Here is a 6673-nt window from a genome sequence, read left to right on the forward strand (position 1 = left end):
AACAGTACTACTTAAAATAGCAGATCACAGAGGCAGTATTGGTGTAAGGGTTAAGAACTTTGGCTTTGTGGTTTGCACTCTGGCCCTCTATGAAAAGGTGTATGGCTTTGAGCAAATTACTGACATTTGTTGCCTCCTCTCTTGTTTATTGAGGCATAAGTGAGTTGATGCAGGTAAAGAACTCTGAAGGTTTCTGGATATTATTATTATCAATAGCTAATAATAATAACCTATTGTTTTTATCATTCTTATTGCCATGCTGGTTTATCTTGGGACAGCGGGGTATCCAATGGAATGTGTCGGGAAGTATAGGGCTACTACAACCTTCTTTCATTTGAAGAACAATTTAGTTATAATTGATACAGGGTGAGAAGTCATGTGTTGGTCCAGAAATTATCTGAGTGTACTGTGCAGTTGCTTGTTGCCATCTTCCACGTATTACTTCTCCCTCCCTCCATCTCTTCATTGTTTCTTTGTGGACTTGAGGCTGGAAGGATATGGGATGAAAGAGAAAAGATAATAGGAGTTATTGGGGTGGGCCAAAAGTTTGTTTGGGTTTTTCTAAGATCTTAAAGAAAACCCAAACTTTCTGGACAATCCAATTATCTATCTATCTAAAATGGGCATTCCTAGCACAAGAACATCATATTAGAGGCATGGCAGCAAGAACTACCAGAATGTGTTTCCCCTGGCTGTACCCACAAAATGGTCCCATATTACTGTCCGTGGTGAGCTTAGATGGTGGGAGGTAGACGGATGTGAGCTTGCAGTCGGAGGCAGGGAGGGACTAGATCCCGAAGTGCCTTGCATTCTGTCCTGGAGAGTTTAGACTCCGTTGAAAGTCACAGGAAGCTATTGGAGCTTTGTCATCTGGGGAATTAATTGATCGCATTTGCTTTTGGAATCAGTCTTGAGCAGAGGGTGTGAAGGGCAGATGGAAATTGACGAGAAAAAAGTCAGAGATGTGGGTGAGGGGCGTCGGAGAGAAATAATTAGGACGAGAGCCAAGATAGTGACAACAGGAATGGGGAAGAGAGGATGCGTGTGTTTGGGGTGCTCAAAATGAGGTTCCAACTATGCTTCCTGTTTAAAACAAGATGAAGGGTTGAGGCATGAATCGACAGTTACCCTTGTGGCGTAATAGAATATCTTTGAAAGTTTGTCTAAAAGAATGACATTAAAAGGAGGCACACACAGCTGGAACGGCTTCAAGGGCCCTGATGGAAAGAGGGAGCAAAGCAGAGCTGGTGACATGTCTTGAAATAATGTTGTTGCACCTTCAGAGTGGGCAAGGGAAGGAGAAGTGAGAGGGGGCGGGATTCAGTGATAATGCAAGATAAAGGGTCACGGAGAAGGAAAGTAATACAGTAATGAGGGATAAACAAGGAACCTAAGAAGAAAAGCAGAAGCGGAAATGAGCTGTGTGGATGGGGAGCTGGGCACACTTGTTCACTTCACAGAGGGCTATCTTTGTCTGAGATGCACAGAGGAAAGAACAGGGAGGGGAGAAGAGCCTTCAGAGAAAGACAGAGGCTGAGACTAAAGCATGATGGAAGAGGGCAGGCCAGCTGTAGGTAGGACTCCAGCTGCAGAAGGTGGAGGGACGCAGGAGAGGGGCGGGAGCCTGGAGCTTGAAATGGAGCTGGTGGGCAGTCTGAGGCAGCTCGAGAAAGAAGCGGGGGTACAAAAGAGCTTGGAGGAGTTCAAGGAAATCTCACCATTCTAGGAAAGAAAACCTGCGCGTGGACCTGGGAGCACAAATAGCATGAGGTACCGAAGGCCTGAGGAACTCCGGCAGAAGAGGAGCCTGTTACAGTTTTAGCACAAGGAACAAAGCTGTCTAGGGTGATGGCTGATGTTCTGGGTGAATCAGGACTGCTAGGCTGGTCAGTAGGAGAAACATTGTCTAAGGACAGGAATGTTGTTTAACAAACATTGGGTGGACGGGTGGAGGGTCATCTTTGTTGACAGACGTCCGGTCTCAGGGTTTGTTTACTTAGAAGGGGAAACACTCAGACGTATGAATGCACATGTCCCACAGGAAGAAATGTGTGAGGGAAGATGAGAGGTCTTCCCTGCATGAGGGGAAGGGTTCTGGTTGGGAGGTGCCTCCAGTGGTTCTTTGAGATCCAGGAAATGGACAGCAAGTAAACCTTTGAAGCTTTTGTTCAGAATCATGATATGAGGAAGAGGGTGGAGTGAATATATCAATAGCTGATAAAACGTGGGCTGCTGCTGCTTAGTCGCTTCAGTCATGTCCGACTCTGTGTGACGCCATAGATGGCAGCCCACCAGGCTCCCCCGTCCCTGGGATTCTCCAGGCAAGAACACTGGAGTGGGTTGCCATTTCCTTCTCCAGTGCATAAAAGTGAAAAGTGAAAGTGAAGTCGCTTAGTCGTGTCTGACTCTTAGCGACCCCATGGACTGCATCCCACCAGGCTCCTCCGTCCATGGGATTTTCCAGGCAGGAGTACTGGAGTGGGGTGCCATTGCAGTCCTTGTAAATACCTCACTTCAAATTTGTTTCTTGCTTTTCTAGCAGAGTGACCCGCTGCCAGATATTTGACCTCTGATCCTTAGTTTCCTCATGGTTTACAGTGTTACTGTGATGTTTAGAAAAGGGATGGTTTTTGTGTGTATGTGTGTATACATGATTTGGTAATAGTACTTTTTATCACTAAAAGCAAAGGTATGAAGTTCAAAAGTCAGAGATGGCCCAGTGAGAATTTCTTCTGTTTCTTTTGGATAAAGTGTAATTCTGATACTATTTCTGATGCTAACAGAATAATCACTTCCTCCTCCCCCTCCCAGGTACCATTATCGAGGCATTGCCCCTTGCCCAGTCCTGTGCTGCTTTCCACATCCTAGTCAGACCTCATAATTACACCTCAGACTTACAGAAGTGGGTGGTATGATACTCATTTTTCAGATAAGGTAACTCAGATTTGGGGAAGTTAAATGACTTGCCTGAAATCTCACCTAGTAAGTGGAAGAGCCAGACACAAACCTTTGTCTGACTAAATTCAGAGCCTTACTCTCAATTTGAAAGGGATGGAGGGGGAATGGAGAGCTGGATAGTATCTTTAGAAAATAGGGTTAGACCATTCATGCTGAGGTCACTGCTGCGATCCCTGTGCCTTCCCAGCCAGGCCACTGGGAAATTTTCTATGGCCTCTGGGAATGATAGAGCCCAGATGATCAAAGGCAGCTCACAAACTTGCTCCTGAAGGAAGAGAGAGCTGGACTTTTCTCCAGCTTAATGCTATGTGGGCTTCAGGGCTTCAGGTATTAGAAGGTAGAAAGGGGTAGAACCAGCAGACAGTCGTTGGTATTCCTTCTTCATTTGAGGACTGGAGATTACATTCTGTCATGATGAAACAGAAAAGTATGTACTTGAGAAGATAATGAGGAAGGAGGCTGCATCTGAAGAGGGGAAAGCGCCCCATCTCGGGAGCAAGCACTGAACCAAATGGAGTGACGCTTGGTGACTCGTGTGGTCTTTGTCCATCTGCAAAGGGAAGGAGTGGATTCCTTCGGTCTCTAGGGTCCTTTTTAGTTCTAACAGGCTCTATTCTAGAATATAGGAAATACAGCAAGTTCTAGTCACTCTCTGGTTCTTTTGTCACCAGTTTTTGAGGCTTATCCTTAAAGACCTGTGGACTCTATTGAAGCCACTAGGACTTCTGTGCCATCGTTTCTATAGAGATAAACTAGTCAGGACCCTTCTTCCAAGGGGCCTAAGTGGTGGAGAGAGGAAACACATTGACATGCTATTGTCCTGTGTAATTGTGTCTATCTGACCCACTAATCTGGAGGCTTTTTGAAGACTGAGAACTCTGCTTTATCTTTAACATGCCCTCTCCCCCCTGGTCATGTCTGGAAAGTGCCTATTAAATGTCTGATGAAAGAGTGAATGAATGGATGAATACCATCCATACCATTTATAAAGTGCTAACTATGTGCTGAGCACATGACACTGATTTCCTTGTGTAAACTATGCATCAATCCAGGAATGCAGGAGCCGTCCTTTCCCCCTCGCTAGGCTGTATATACAGACACTAGACACTACTGTATATACAGTTCTGTATATACAGACGCTAGACAGTTCAGTCAGTCACCCAATACCTCACAGCCAAGGGGTGACAGACACAGTTCAGATCGAAGCCTTGACTGTTGCTGGCTGTAACCCGTGCTCTTAACTCTCTGGAATGTGCACCTCTCAAGAGGAGGCTGAGGACACCGATAAATCCCTCCCAAAGGGAGTGATCAATGAACCACCCATTTCTTTGGAAGCAAAATTAAATCAGAGAGGCATCAGTGGGCCGTCTCCATGGCACCTTGCCATTTTGGGAACATCTTTAATGGGAAACACTGCCATTTGGCTGGAGTTTAATTGCACTGCATTCTAACCCAGTAACGTTTTAGCCCCTTCTTTTTCTTTTTTGCTGCCACGAAACCTGAATTCCACTCTTACTGAGGTATTTACTCTTTCCCGGAGTATGTCATGCTATCTCCTGCCTCTGGATTCTGCACTTTTGAAATGTAATCACAGGTTTTTGTCTTTGATGCTTCAACTCCATGAGTCTCCTGGAAGGCAGAGGCTGCATCTTAATTACCAGCTAGAGCTGGCATATGGTAGTTGCTAAGTGAATGTTTGTTGAATGAATGCATTACAAATGATTCAAAAGGTGATTTTCTCATGCCCAGAGCCTGCACAGAGAAATAAACTTGTAAAGCTCATTTCAGCCACACATCTTGTTGTACGCAGGCTCAGCCAAGTCTGTGACCATGAATTTCTCTGAAATTCAGACAAACTGAAGGGACCTAACACAAATCTAGGGAAGAATTTATGTGAAACATCTGGACTCAGTGTTGCCCTAATTCTCCTGTTTCAAAACATGGCACCATATTTTACTTGTGTTGATTTGCAGTGTTTGAATAATAGTAATCCATCAGCACTTCATCTGGGCAAGGGGAAGAAGACAGTCTGCCACAGAAACCTTGCAAAATAGTGTCCTGCGACTACTGTGAACCATGGGCAGTCACGCATTTTGTGTGCTGTATCAGGGAAGATCTGAGAGCGAGGGTGTGCTTCTGTAAAACCCATCACTTCTCATCAAAGAGCATGTCAGAGCACGGGGGTAGTGCTTACAGTTCTAACACGATTTGTAAACATCCTACATGTGTATTCCTTACTGATCTGACATTACTGTTTTTTAAATTGAAAAATTTTATTATAGCAAAATGCACATACTGTAATATTTACCATCCGGCCTATTTTTAAGAGTTGAGAATCTTCACACTCTTGTGCAACCAGTCTCTAGAACTTTTTTTCTTGCAGAATGCCGTAAAGAACTGTGATTTCTCCTATCCCTTAGCCCATGACATCCACCATTTCACTTTCTGTTTCCATAAACGTGACTACTCTAGGTACCTCATATAAGTAGAGTCACACAGTATTTGTTTATTGGGGTCTGGTTTATTTCACTTAGCATAATGTCCTCAAGTTTTATCCATGTTCTATGTCAGAATCTCCTTTTTTTATGGCTAAATGATATTCCATTGTATGTAAGTACCACATTTTGTTTATCCATTCATCCATTATTGGACACTTGGGTTGCTTCCACTGCTTGGCTATTTTGAAAAGTGCTGAGATGAACACAAGTGTACAAATACCTCCTCGAGACTCTGGTTTCAAATCTTTTGGATACATACACAGAACCCAAATTACTGGGTAACACAGTGATTTTATTTTTAACTTTTTTAAGAAGCACCATACTGTTTTTCCATAGTAATTTAACCACTTTATACTCCCATAATTAGTACACAAGTGTTCCAGCAGTTTCCTCTACATTTGTGCCAATACTTATTACGTCTTTTTTTCTTTTTTTAACTAGGAGCCATTCCTATGGATGTCAGGTGGTATTCCATTGTAGTTTTGATTTGTATTTCTTTAATGATGAGTGATATTAAACATCTTTTCATATGCTTGCTGGACATTCATATGTCTTCTTTGGAAAAAACGTCTAAAGTCCTCTGCCCATTTTAAATTCAGTTATTTGTTTTTTGTTGTTGTTGAGTTATGTGAGTTCTTAATATTTGACCATATATGCAGGGGTTTATTTTTGGCCTCTCTATTCTACTTTTTCGGTCTATAGTTCTGTCTTTATGCTTTTACCACTCTTTTTTGATTACACATACTGATCTTTATTCTCTAAATAGTGTGAAGTTCCCAGGGTAAGTGCCAGTCAATCTAGTAAATCTTTGAGGTCCAGAGAAGGAAATTGATGTTTCCAGGTCTCACAGCCAGTCATTTGCAGGGCTGGACCTCTGCACTCTTCCAGCAAACTTCCAGCATACTTCCACCAGTATGCTACAAAACTTGTCACATACTGGGCCAGGTACTCCACTCTTAGAAGCAAAGGAACAAACTTTAGGGCTCTACATAAGAAGATCATCACTGTTGAAAGGGAAACATCAACGATTATGTGCTAGATCCTTTAACTTTATTTTTGAAAATTAATGGCCTTTTAATTTCCCAAACATTGCAACCCTTTCATGAACTCAGCTTCATGCATTCTACCCATTTCCACCATCTTTAATACTAGAGTCTGTCCCCCGACCCTGATACTCTTTACCTTCTTCTGTTTATATCTGTTCCACAGTACACAGA

The 6673-nt window shown here is 43.1% G+C and overlaps 1 protein-coding gene across 6 annotated transcripts in view; it reads left to right on the forward strand.

Annotated features, from left to right (window-relative positions):
- The window catches only part of DAB1 (DAB adaptor protein 1), a 1337206-nt gene that overhangs the window by 908883 nt on the left and 421650 nt on the right, over positions 1 to 6673 (forward strand). The window lies entirely within an intron of this gene.

Source organism: Bos javanicus, chromosome 3 (assembly GCF_032452875.1).
Source record: "Bos javanicus breed banteng chromosome 3, ARS-OSU_banteng_1.0, whole genome shotgun sequence".
Taxonomy (NCBI): domain Eukaryota; kingdom Metazoa; phylum Chordata; class Mammalia; order Artiodactyla; family Bovidae; genus Bos; species Bos javanicus.